General features: G+C 36.6%; 1 long non-coding RNA gene across 2 annotated transcripts in view; it reads right to left on the bottom strand.

Moving 5' to 3' along the window:
- Positions 1–12,908, bottom strand: part of LOC109389212 (uncharacterized) — a 39,387-nt gene extending 26,479 nt beyond the window's left edge. The window contains exons 1-2 of one of the 2 annotated variants that reach the window (XR_002125362.1): positions 12,675–12,908; positions 11,562–11,679 (exon numbers count right to left, since the gene is read on the bottom strand). This is a non-coding gene — a long non-coding RNA (uncharacterized LOC109389212). The remainder of the gene's footprint in view (positions 1–11,561; positions 11,680–12,674) is intronic. The other variant, XR_002125361.1, reaches the window with a different exon arrangement.
- Positions 12,909–13,198: the final 290 nt, after the last annotated feature.

Genomic DNA, 13,198 nt, shown 5'->3' with positions numbered 1-13,198 from the left:
TAGGGTCTCCTGGTCATTTCTGAATCCCTTTCTAGGGGTCCATAAGTAAAGCTATTCTCATAATACTGAAATATTTTTTTGCTTGTGTTATTCTCATTCTCTTACAAGTATCCAGCAAAGTTTCCCAGAAGCTATACTATGAGTGGTGACATTGTTCCGATGGCTAATAAAACGTGTGCTTGTGCATTCTTGCATTTTAAATATCTTAGTTTTGATTTCTAACACTATACATGTTGATATGTATAACCCACATAGACAACCTTTATAGGGTCTTAAAAAATTTTGAAAATACAAAGTCCCCTGAGACCAAAAAGTGCAGGGGTTTCTGAATTAATAGTTTAACTATCTTTCACATTCAAGAAATGTGTTTGTCATGCCAGGGTGAGGAAGAGGTGATCAAGCAATAAAGTGTTCATGTTCTTTTTTTAATTGAGATATATTTTTATTGAGATATATAACATTATATTAATTTCAGGTATACAACATAATGATTTGATATATATATATATATATCAAATTGTGAAATGATCACCATGAGACTAGTTAACATCCATCACCACACATAGTTACACATAGTTTTCCTTGCGATGAGAACTTAAACCATCTACTTACTCCCAGCAATTTCAAAATATACAATTAGAAAATATATAAGTTAAAGACTCTTACACTTTGGTCTTCAATGTTAAACCAAACCAACTATGTTTCATTTCCTCCTCCCCAACTATTCTTTCATTTTATTAAGGTAAAGCATTTTGCATGGATGGTTCTGCATCTGACAAGATCAATATGATATCAATATTATGTGATAAACTGTGATACCAATAAATATGAATTGCTCTTGTACTTTTGTCCTCCACCTTAGTGTTATTTTTTAAGATAGTAAAGTTTTACCTAAGCAGAGTGGAGAAATGCTTGGGCATTAAATAGCTCTCATGTAACAATATTCTGATAAGCTAAAGTTGAATGAATGTCCATCAGCCAGTATTTCTCAGATCCTATATGAAGGCTTACAAAATGATTAGAAATATGCTTAGCAAAGCCCATCAAAATGAATACATTTGAAAAATGATGTGTTTGTCAAATGCTTATGTAGAGTATCTTGATAAAATTGCTTTGTCAGTTTTCCATCTACACATTTTTTTCTTGATTATTTGCAGATGAAATACAAAACATTAGGTTCCTCTTAGATACCTCATAAGTGACTTTTCGCTGTCCAAAGGCAGAGGAAGACATGCTATGTAATAAGTAATAGGTTCATCCTCCAATAGGGATTCTGCTTTCCTTTATTTAAACCTGTTTTTCTCAAATGTGTATCACTATGACATCCTTTTTCATGTTCAAATGAAAGATAAAGACACACCTGAAGATCAGATTTTCAGTTGGTTTGTGTATCTCTAAAATGAACTTTGTCTCATTCAAGTTTTTAAAATTATAAAAGAACATTATACTTTCTTTGGCCAATTCTCAAATTTTGATCTTATTCTAGGAAAATCAGAAATTTGAAACTTTACATATTATAAATTACATAGGGGTATGATGGGTTGTTAATGTAATTGAATATATGAAAATTAAGAAAACTCAATGGAGGTTTTACTGCCATTCAGTAAACTTCAGTTGTAAAGTTCATCAATTTACGATAAAGAGATTAATGATAAAATATTTCCTGAAATTCTTTATGGTAAAAAGGAATATATATTCATAATACCTCAGGGGGAAATAAATAAATAACTGATATATTTAAAAAGTATTCTTTCAGTTGAAATTGAACAAACCCTTGTTCAGAAAGTAAGATCAAGCAAATAAAATAAAACCGTACAAACAAAAACAAGTTGAAGGTGAACTTATGAATTCTGGAAGATGTTTTTTTCCCCAAGAGTTATCTGTAAATTTAGGGCCTATTAAGGACTAGTCTAATATAAAGGCCAAGATTTCACATTAAAGAGATCCCTTGAGCCCCACTCTAGGGTGAACTTGAATTTGCCAAAAATCACTTACAAGAATGTTTGCAGAAAAATAAGTTCATTGGAAAATTGAATCCATGAGAATGCCCATGAAGAAAAATAAAAGTGTATTACATTGCGTTGAGCTTGAGAACTACTGAGTACTGGGAAATATACCTGATGAAGTTTTGAATGCATATTAGTCCATCAAGGTCTCTGGAACCCTGTCATGGAAGAATCCTGTTTGATTTTATGTAACCCAGCACGTCCCCATGTTTATATTGCCACAGAGTCTTCTTTAATGTAATTTCTATAAAATATTCTTGCAATGCATGTTCTATAGAACACATTCACAGAAATATTCACCCAAGAAAAGAACCTGCCTCTTAAGCCTGCTTCCAACTGGGAAAGATGCAGGTAATACTCTGAGCTAAGCAGCTCTGGGAGTGCCCTTCACTTCATTCTATTTCTCTTGCCTCTACTTGCCTTGCTGAGGCCTCACAGCAAGTGTCATTATAGTTCCCCTACAGTCATTTCTGCCTGAGTTTTTGTACAATTATAAATTTTATGCTAAAGCAATTTGAGTAGTGATCTACTACTTAAGTGAAAACCATAAGAAATCCTCTCATTTTAAATTAGAAAGAACCTAACACTTAAACAAAGAAAGTTAAACCCAGGGCCTTTGCTACTTGCCCAAAGTCAGACAACCAATGAAACATTTTACAAGGAAGTAGAATTTAATAGGAAGCTCTAGCCAGCACTGTGCCGTATTTGGATCAGATTATGCTACCCTTAACAACAAAAGTCAATTCCAACCCTGAGTAGTTTTACGTCCAATATGGGCAAGGAAAGAAAAAATGTCAACTGTGGTGGAAAACAAAGATGAAGTGCAATATACAGAAAGCTCATGACCAAAGTTGTCCTGCTGTGTGTCGTTTTGTGGATGGTAGTATCAAAGCATATCATGAAGTCTTCAGGCCTCCGTTATAGCATCACAGGGTTAGATGCCATTAGTCAGATACCAAGTAAATTGCTTGCCATAGGCATTCTAGTATCGCCTCAAGTTTTCTTATGTGACTATTAGAAAAAGAATTGCTTGTGAATTCATTAATTCATTTCCTTATAACCTCAGGGTGAAACGTTTTCACATCTGCTGGTTGTTATACTATATGCTCAGTTTTAATGCATATTCCCTACTTGGAATTTTTCCAGTTGCTTTATGTCAAAATTGTCATTACGTCGTTGTTTCTGTGTTTCTTTTTTGTTAAGAACTAATTTGAAAACACTCTCCCATTTATTTCAGTGTTATAAAACTCCAAGTTTAACTAAACTGAAATGAAGATAGATCTGCTCTCCAACATTTTCCTTCTTTAGATGTTCCATCACTTTTCCATTTACACCATTATGACTACAATAAATTCCATAAATACTTATCTCTTGTTTGGTCCCCTTTGGCTACTTACCATTTGTTCATTCCAGATGATGATCATTATCGCCATCATTATTATCATCTTCAACAAAAAGCATTGAGCACCCACAGGGTGCACACCACTAGAGGAAGTTTGTTTCATGACAACATGGAGATCACATGGTATAATAGATGAAGCCCAAAAGTGGGCTTTTTGAAACACAAAAGCTTTGTTTACGGTCCTGCCCATGATGTATTGCTCCAAATTGCTCCAAACATGTCATTTCTTGAGGCTCTTATTTCTATATCTCCAAAATGTAAATAGTGCTCATGGCTGCCTCTCATCCATTCCTATGATTTTATGGGAAATCATACAATGAAGTATAAAGCTATTTAGAAACAGTCACCATATCAGAGGCAGCTATTGTAGGATTCTCTTTTTTTTTGCTATAATCCTCAACTACTGTTCACATTTTAACAGCCTTTTTACAATTTTCATTCCAGGCCTCAAGAGCTATGTCTCTCAATGTCAATATTACAAATAGAAAAGTGGAAAGTCTAGCCAAACAGCTGGGGTTTGGGGCATGCATTTTGAACATTATTCTTCTGGAAGCCTTGTTTTCCTCCTGAAATTACTGGCTGGTTGACTAAATTAACTAAATTAACTGCTTGTTTTGGCAACATAAAGATAAAGCCTTAAATGGTTGAGAACAATAAAACTGTATAGATAGGCTCATTTTCTTTTTTTTTTTTCCAGAATAATTGTGGTTGTTAAAATGTGTGTCCTATGATGGGTTTAAATAAATTAAGTCAATTTAATATTTTGAAAACATCAAGCCTGCTAAGGTGTTGAAGTACTAATTAAATTATTTATGTTATAACTTGTTATTCAGTGTTAGTCCTTTTCAAGCAGTCCCTGTCTGTCCCCTCCACATTATTTGGGATTACCTCTCTCCTTTTCTCCTTCCTCCTCAGTAATCTTTTCTCCAGGATCCTGCCTCTACCTCCTCCCCAGGCACTTCTCAGCTCTTCTCATGAGCTATATTAAACCAGGTCAGGATTAGTTGTGACAAGGGCAGAGCAGGGGGAGGAAGAGAAGGCGTACCCCCCAAAGACTCCTTCCTCACCGTTCCTAAACTCCTAAGGATGATTTGGTCTTTTGTAATTTTCAAATTCCTGCCACATTGCTTATCCTCTATCATGATCCCATTCTATTCTGCATCTCAGAGTCGCTGTCCTACCATGATTCTCTCACAAAATATTTATGACAGATTCATTCAACTTGTCCTCTAAGATATATTTTTATTTCGGCCCATTACCTACAGAGCCCAACAGTGAACATAACTGCAAGGTTCCATTTTTGCCTCCTGAACCTAGATGTAAAAGGAAACACTTTTTAGCCTTTGTTTCACTTAAATGTCTCAATCTAGACCACTCCTACCTTGAAACTTTCTCCCAGTGGGCTCTTGACACAACTTTTCCTCCACTCTCTCACCAATCCTTTTCCCTCTCTTTTGTTCTTTTCTTGTTCCCCTCTCTCCTTTCATGTTGGTGTTCCCTGAATATCAGTCTTCTCTTCATAGCTTCTTGCCCTGTAATCCTGCCCTGGATAGTCTCACTCAAGATTTCTGTGATCTGTCCACATTTTCCTCCTAAGCCCCAGACTTATGAAAGTCAGTGTCTTATCAGATCAACCTTTCAAAGGCCTAGGAGGGGGAGGATCAAGTCACTGAAGAAACATTTTCTCTACTGTGGGAAGGGTGACCTGAGTGCCTCACTTAGTTATATAAGCTCATTGCTTGCCCTGGAAAATGTGTGCAACAGCACCTTTTAGGAGGGCTTTATCTGTATTTGTGCAGTTTAACTAACTCTTACCCACTTTCATGTGTGGAACTCGAAGGATGAGTTGGACCAATTGCAATAGAAGCACAAAGGTTTTCTAGTGGAAAGAAGACTGAAGCCTCTGGCACATTCTTTGCAACACTGAAAACTGGAAAGTATGCTGTAGTGGTGCAGGTCAAGGACCTGTGTCAAGGAGACACAATTTTCCTGGAATAACATTTGCACTAGGGTATGTCTTAGTTCAGGCTGCTATAACAAATACCATATACTGGATGGCTTGAGCAACAAACATTTATTTCTCAGCTCTGGAGGCTGGGAGTCCAAAATGAGGGTGTTAGAAGATCCAGTGTCTGTTGAGCTGCTTCCTGTTTTGCAAATGGCCGTCTTCTCCTGGCATCTTCATATGGTGGAGAGCAGAGAGAGATCCCATATCTCTTTTTCTATAAGGGCATTAATCCTATCATGAGGGCACAACCTTCATGACCTAATCTAACCATGCTTACCTCGCAACAGTCCTACCTCCAAATCCCATCGGACTAGGGTTAGGATTTCAACATATGAATTTTGAGGAGGACACAAACACTCAGCTCATAACTGAGCCAAAGGATAGGAACTATTGGACTGGCTTCTACTCTGAATTATTAGGGCAGATAATGTGGATAATGTCCTGGTTCCCAGAATTTATATCAACTCAGCATTCCTAGGCAAGGAGGAAGGGGGAAGAGATTCCTCTCCTAACTCTGCAGTCTCATGTATCTGTGCTCTTCTCCTCCTGTAAATTCTGAGAGATTTCAAATGTCCTCAAGCCAGACAAGGGATTTCATACCTCTGAGCCATTGCTTACATGGCTCCCCAGGCCTGAAATGCTCTTAGCTCACTCTCCAATGACTAATCTTGACTCTCCAATGATTAATCTTAGAAACATCAGTTTACTCCCTTGTCCCCCAAGAAGACTTTTCTATCACTTCTTTCCCTCTCAGAATAGGTAAGATTGTTTCTCAGATCTTCTCCCATAGTCCGCAGTGCATTTAATGTACTTTATAGAAACCGTTTCATTGTTTCTTGCTTGAAGTCAATTGACGAAAGACAGGACAACATTTTACTCATCTCTGCATCTCTAGCACTGAGTAAGTGTCCTATACTTGTTTGATAAGTGAATGAATGCACACAGGTAGGAGAAGGCTGGGAGAAGTCCATGCATTCTCAATCCTGTCCTTATTTATGACTAACAAACCTCAAAAAGCCTGGATGCTTGAGGGATGATAGAAGCTGAGCCTGTGCACAGTTTGGCTGAGACTAGAGAAGGGAGCTCAGTTGGAAATAGCCAATGAAAACTGTAACTGTGTTGTTCAATCCAAGTATAATACCTAGACTGCATTAATGTGATTTACCTAGGAGAGCCAGAAGGCATGAGATAAGGAGGGGAAACAAGACAGGTAACTTTTTAGTTGTGAAGTACTAATTCCTACCCATTAGCTAAAAATTGCAAAATTCATTGAGGCAACTTGGTTGAAGACAAAGTCACACAAAAAGCAAAAGGTACTGATAGATTACATAAAGATAGGAAACATTAAGTTTGTATTATATCCACATTCCCTATAGCTCAGCTCCATTGAAAGTCTATGCTTAATAGGTTAGGTAGAATAAATAGAAATTCACTAATGGATATATGAAAAGATATTCAATGTCACTAATCATTAGAGAAAACCACAATGAGCTATCGCCTCATACCTGTCAAAATGCCTATCATCAATAAATCACCAATAACAAGTGTTGGCAAGGATGTGACAAAGAAGGGAACTCTCATACACTGTTGATGGGATTGCAAATTGGGGCAGCCACTATGAAAAACGATTTGGATGTTCCTCAAAAAATTAAAACTAGAACTACCCTATGACTCAGCAATTCCAGTTCTGGGTACTTACCCAAAGAAATCCAAAACACTAATTCAAAAATATATATGCACCTTATGTTCACTGCAGCACTGTTTACAATAGCCAAGTTATGGAAGCAATCCAATTTCCATAAATAGAAGAGTTGATAAAGAAGAAGAGGTACATGTATATGATGGAATATTACTCAGCCATAATAAAACCCAAATCGTACCATTTGTGACAACATGGATAAACTTAGGGGGTATTATGCTAAGCGAAATAAGTTAGACTGAGGAAGAAAGACAAATACCAAATGATCTCACTTATAGGTGAAATCTAAAGAACAAAATAAATTAACAAACAAAACAGAAACTGACTCATACATACAGAGAATAAACTGATGGTTGCCAGAAGAGAGAGGTGTTGGGGAGTTGGGTGAAGAAGGTGAAGGGATCAAGAAATACAAATTGGTAGTTACAAAATAGTCACAGGGATGTAAAGTACAGCACACAGAATATAGTCAATAATGTTGCAACCACTATGTATAGTGCCAGGGGCATTCTAGACTAATTGGGGGATCACTGCATAAATTACATAAATGTGTAACCACGATGCTGTACATCTGAAACTAATATAAAATACTATTGAATGTCAACTGTAATTAAAAAATAAGTATTTTTTTAAAAATTCACTAATGATAATCTGATATGAGAACAAATAAAACAGCCATACATGTTCATTTACACATTAACAGTGTTAGCAAATATTTTACTATACATCTATCTGTTCTATTGCTTTGACAATATTTAGAGAAAATGTAACACAGCTCTTATATTCCTTATTTTTCCATTTATTCTCATGGTTTTAGCCAAATATTTAGCATAAGAATTATAAAAAGGTCCTACTAGATCTTAATGTATTATAAAAACAGTGTTATTATTCAATGTCACTTTTCTTTTACTTGCTTCTTTTCATTCCTCCTTGCATTTTCTCAGTCCTTCTAAATTGCAGAAATACACACTTATCATTTACCTTTTGTTCTATGAGATACCCTTTATTGATTTTTATCAAAATTGAAGCTCCAAGCCAAGTTAAAGGAAATTGCCAAGGTTGGAAATACATTTTTCTCATAAGAGTTCAGGGACTCTTGAAACTCACGGTCACTTTCTGAGATAATCTAAATACTTTAAAAATTTTAAGCTACAAAAAAAACTAAGAGGACTGACCTACAAGTCAGACAGGATGTCTAATCTTAAACCCATCTACAATTCATTCTAGGCTCTGGGCAGATCTCTCCGGGCCTTACTCAGAGAATTTTTTATCAAGAGATCAGTAGTATCTTTCCATTCATACACCACAGAGACATCTATGTTTCAAAAAATAACCCATATGTTGTAAATGGAATAAATGTTTTAAGTTTGCAGACAGTAGTACTATGTGGATAGCAGTTAGTTCTGTTGATGATAAATTTTAAATGCATAAGGATTATGTCTCAGAAGCTAAGCTATTATAAATCCCCAAAGGGAGCCCCTTTATTGATTTAATCACAGGGACAGTGGAGGAAAGTAACCCACACTTTAGGTGGACAAAACTATACCTTAAAGAACTAGAAGAGGGCTTTAGTCGTGAGAGAGACAATATGACACCAAAACATCCATCCACTCACTCATTCTATAAACACTTAATGAACACCCATATAGGCCAAGCGGTTACTTAAGGACTTGGGAATGACAAATGACCATGACATGGCTCCTGACCCAAAGTGCACAAGATTCCATAAGAGAGAATGAATCCATTTGAGTAAAGAATAAGGATGGGGTAAAACAAGTAGAACCAAGTCTAAAAACAAAACAGTGAAAGTGACTGTATCGAGCATATAAAACATTTCCCAAAGACAGCTGAGTCTTTCTTCTGTGCCAGGGTCCATTTAAGTGGTTTGCACACATTGACTCACTCAGTCCTCATCATCCTTCATGAGACACTGTTACTGTCTCATTTTATAGATGAGGAAGCTGAACCTTAGAGGGGTTAAGGGATTGGAGTAAGGTCACAAAGAAAGAATGGGGGAGCCAGTAATCAAATCAGAGCAGTCTGGCTTAATATTGTGCTAATAATGACAATAATAATGCTGCTTCTCAACGTACCGGTACATAACTGACAAAAGGTTCATATTTAAAATACATAAGGCATTCCTAAAACCCAGCAAGAGGAAGATATCCCAAATTAACAAAGAAACAAACAAACAAACAAAAAACAGGCAAACTGTACAACCAGAAATTTCTTATCAATTTAACTTGAAACAGAAAAAGAGCATTCAAAGGGATGCTTAATCAGGCAATGTTGAATAAAATTGAGAGCACATGTATTTTCCAACTAGGTCATCCTATTTCTATGTATACATCCCTGAGAAAGCGTCACATAGGTACACAAAAGGATATATTTCAAGTTGTTCATCACAGATTTGTTGGGAAAAGCAAAAGGCTAAATTAACCTAGATATCAAAGGAAGCGTGTAAAAAAAGCAGCTACTTGCCTATGAAGGAATATGGAACTCAGAAAGAAATTAACCAGGTACACTTACATATGTATAATAAATCCCAGAAACATAATGGTGAATTAAAAAGATGAGCAAAAGAGAATATAGGGTATAACAAATACATGTAAAACCATACACAAAATAACTATCTATGGTCCATAGATATCCATATGCAAGTAAAGGCATATGCAAATGTGGAGGTGAGTTGAAAGAACATGTTAAATGCACAGAATGTTCAGATACTTATAAAAATCTTGAGTGATAAGCTTTCATTCTTAAACATGATAAAGTAATAGCAACAATAATAATAGCTGGCAATTATTAGTGCTTATTACTTCCCAGGTATTGTTCCCAAAAACTTTACAAGTATTAACTCACAAAAATGAGTTAGGTATTATTGTTCCTCTAATTTTACAAATGAGAAAAACTGAGTCATAGAGGGGTAAGTATGTTTTCCTGATCATAGAAATTTTAGAGGTTGAATATGAGATTTGAATCCAGCAATCTAACTGCATAATCAATGCTCTTAATGATATATATATATATATATATATATATATATATATATTTTAAAGATTTTATTGGGGAATTGGGGGAGGGGAACAGTGTTGGGGAATTGGGGAAGGGGACCAGCCAAGTTGTTGTTCTTCAGTCTTCGTTGTGGAAAGTGCCAGTTGCCATCTGGATTCCCATCGGCAGCTCGTGGCCTCTAAGCTCAAGGTGCTGTGTTCAATCTTACTTGTGGGTGGGGGTAGCCATTGTCTCATGTGGGAGTCGAACCAGCAGACTTGTTGTTAAGAGGGCAAGCTATATCCACTGAGCCATCCAGGCGGCAGCTCAGCTCAAGGTGCCGAGTTCAGTTTTAGTTGCAGGTGGGCATAGCCCACCATTGAACAGGCAAGCTTTTTCATTCTGCCACTTGTTGGCAGCTCAGTGACAGCTCAGCTTGGGTGCAGCATCACTGGCCCAAGTGGGAATCGAACCGGCAGCCCTGTTTCTCAGAGTTCACACTCTTAAGCCAACTCTTAACCAACTGAGCCACTCGGTTGGTCCTTAATGACATACTTTAAATGATTATAATATACTGTATTGTATTCCCAAACCAGTGATATGTTAGGATTCAGAGAAAATGCCCAAAAATGAAAATAAGATATAGCAGAATCTATGAAATGTTTTTGGGTGGGGAGAACATGTCTGAGACTCAAGTATACATTGCACATCTATACACATTTGGAAGATCATCATGACAAAGATTGTGAACAGCTCTTTTGCTTCCATTCACTTCTTTAGGATAAATTGAATTAAACTGTGAAATGAAGGAATTGAGTAAAACATAAAGGGGTGGTAAACATAAATCATACTTTTGAGTTTCTACCATGTGCCAAAGTGTTAAGTGCTTTTATATACATTATCACACTTAATGTTCAACTTTGAAGTAGGTATTGCTAGTCTCATTTTATACACATGAAAACTAAGACCCAGGGAAGCTAAGTATCTTCCCACTGTCACACATTATGGAACTGTGACAGGAACTCAACTAATTCCAAGGCCGATGGTCATTACTTTGCATCATCTCTAAAGTCAGTCAGGTGGCTCTCCCATCTGATGATCTACTTATTTCAGTGTTTCTATCTGTAGTTAGCAATATACCAATTACTCCCACCTGTCCACCTTATAGAATTAATACGAGTACCAGAGGCAGCAGAACTCATGACCACACATACAAGAAATACATTCTATATCTTATAATTGTTACTTTTAGTTTCAAACACAAAGTATCTTGGCCATCAGACATCTTTTGGTGCCTATTTGAGGGTGGATGAGTTTCCAACGACATGGAGTCTTCATTCTTTTGATAAGGTATAAAGCTTGTTTTAAAATAATTGATTTTCCATTTAATCTTGTTTTTACTTTCCCACTTGTCTAAAAATGAGCAGGAATTTAAACACGGTGACACTTTACCTTCCCTTTCTGGTCACCTTCCTTTCTACCAGAAGCTGTCTTCTCAATCTAAGCAAATGTACACTTTCTTTTTCTTTTTTCCAGTGTTACTCTCAAAGCAAGTCTTTTTTTATGATACCTGAAGGGAAGAGGAGAGGAAAATAGATGGTTGTGACTACTTCTCAATATTTATCAAAGCCCACTAGAGTTTTTTCCAGCTGTGCAAATGCAGCATAGCATAATTAATAGAAAAGGTTTTCAAATTAAGCAGACCTGAGCGTGAATCCCAAATCCACTATTTACAATTTGAGTGACTTTGGGCAGATAATTCTCCAAGCTTGGTTGTTTTCAACTTCAAAATGGATGTAATAATACCTACCCTTTGTGGTAATTTTGAGCCATATATATATACATGCCTAACATAGTTGGTTGGGATATTAAAAGTCTTTAATAAATGGTCATCATAATCATGATGTTAGCATCCAGAGTTTTTAGACTAAAAGGTAAATCATACTAGTTACAACTGGACGTTTTATAAGAAAGGGGCAAAGTAGCATGTCCAAGATCACACAGCCGGCTAGAAACTGAGCTGGGGGCGAGGACCTGATCCTGACTCTGTCTTATACTCAGTTCCCTTTGATGCTTCTCATTCTTTCCTGATGTTTGTAGCCTTTCAACAGTCTGTCCTTTTCTGCTTCCTAACTCTTTACTCACACCAATATTTTTATTCCACCAATTACAGATTTTTTCTAGTGGTAACCATGACATCTGAGACCCATTTGGAACCTGAAATATATTCTGATTACCTCAGAGCTCTCTCTCTCTTGCTCTGTTTCCATCATGTATGAACTTGCATGTGGTATTTGGAGGTTAAAGAAAAAAAACATTTTTAGGGGTTATTTTTAGCTCATCATTTCTTCACAACCTTGAATTCTTCATGCATTATGTAATTAATTTATCATAAGAACAGTAACGTTGAAAGAAATTTCTTCTGAGCATAGAAGATGGAAAATTGTTGCAAGAAGTCACAGCAGTAATAAGACTTGCTGAGCATGGGTTTATTAGAAAGCAAAATAAACAGCATGCTGCATGCTGACTTCATCTTCATTAAACATTCATACTGGAAATGCTTACCTTGTCTACAGCCAAGATGTTATCCTTTGCAGAAGGGGAAAAAAAAATCACCAAGCCAACATGTGCAAGTATTCCAGAGCTTTGGGAAAGCAATGTTATGAAAAATCTGCAAATATGTTAGCCTAAGCATTTTTGGCTTTCAAACAATTTCAGCCACCTTGGGGCAGAGCATGAGGGTGAGGGAGGCATCTCAGATGAGAATAAATTGACTTGCATTCTACCATGCAAAGAAATGTAAATAAAAATTGAAGAGGCCTTTATGCCACTGCCATCATGGTATGTGAGTCACTTGGCCTAATATGTTAAGAGGATTAGAGCTAAAACCGCATGAACTTGAAATAGCCCAATGAAGCTTATGTGCTTTCCAGTTTAAATTGGTCCTCAGCAAGACCTCTCTGATCATCAGGAATTTGGCAGCCTAACTATTCTGCCAAATTCTCCAAAGCAAGGTCAAGCAGCCTGGGTTCCAACACTGTAGCCTCTCTTTTTAGTTGAGGTACAGGTGGAGAGAGCTAGAAGGGGAA

This window comes from Hipposideros armiger, unplaced genomic scaffold (genome assembly GCF_001890085.2).
Source record: "Hipposideros armiger isolate ML-2016 unplaced genomic scaffold, ASM189008v1 scaffold_225, whole genome shotgun sequence".
Taxonomy (NCBI): domain Eukaryota; kingdom Metazoa; phylum Chordata; class Mammalia; order Chiroptera; family Hipposideridae; genus Hipposideros; species Hipposideros armiger.
Note: the sequence above shows the minus strand (reverse complement) of the source record. Positions and strands in the feature narration are given on the sequence as shown.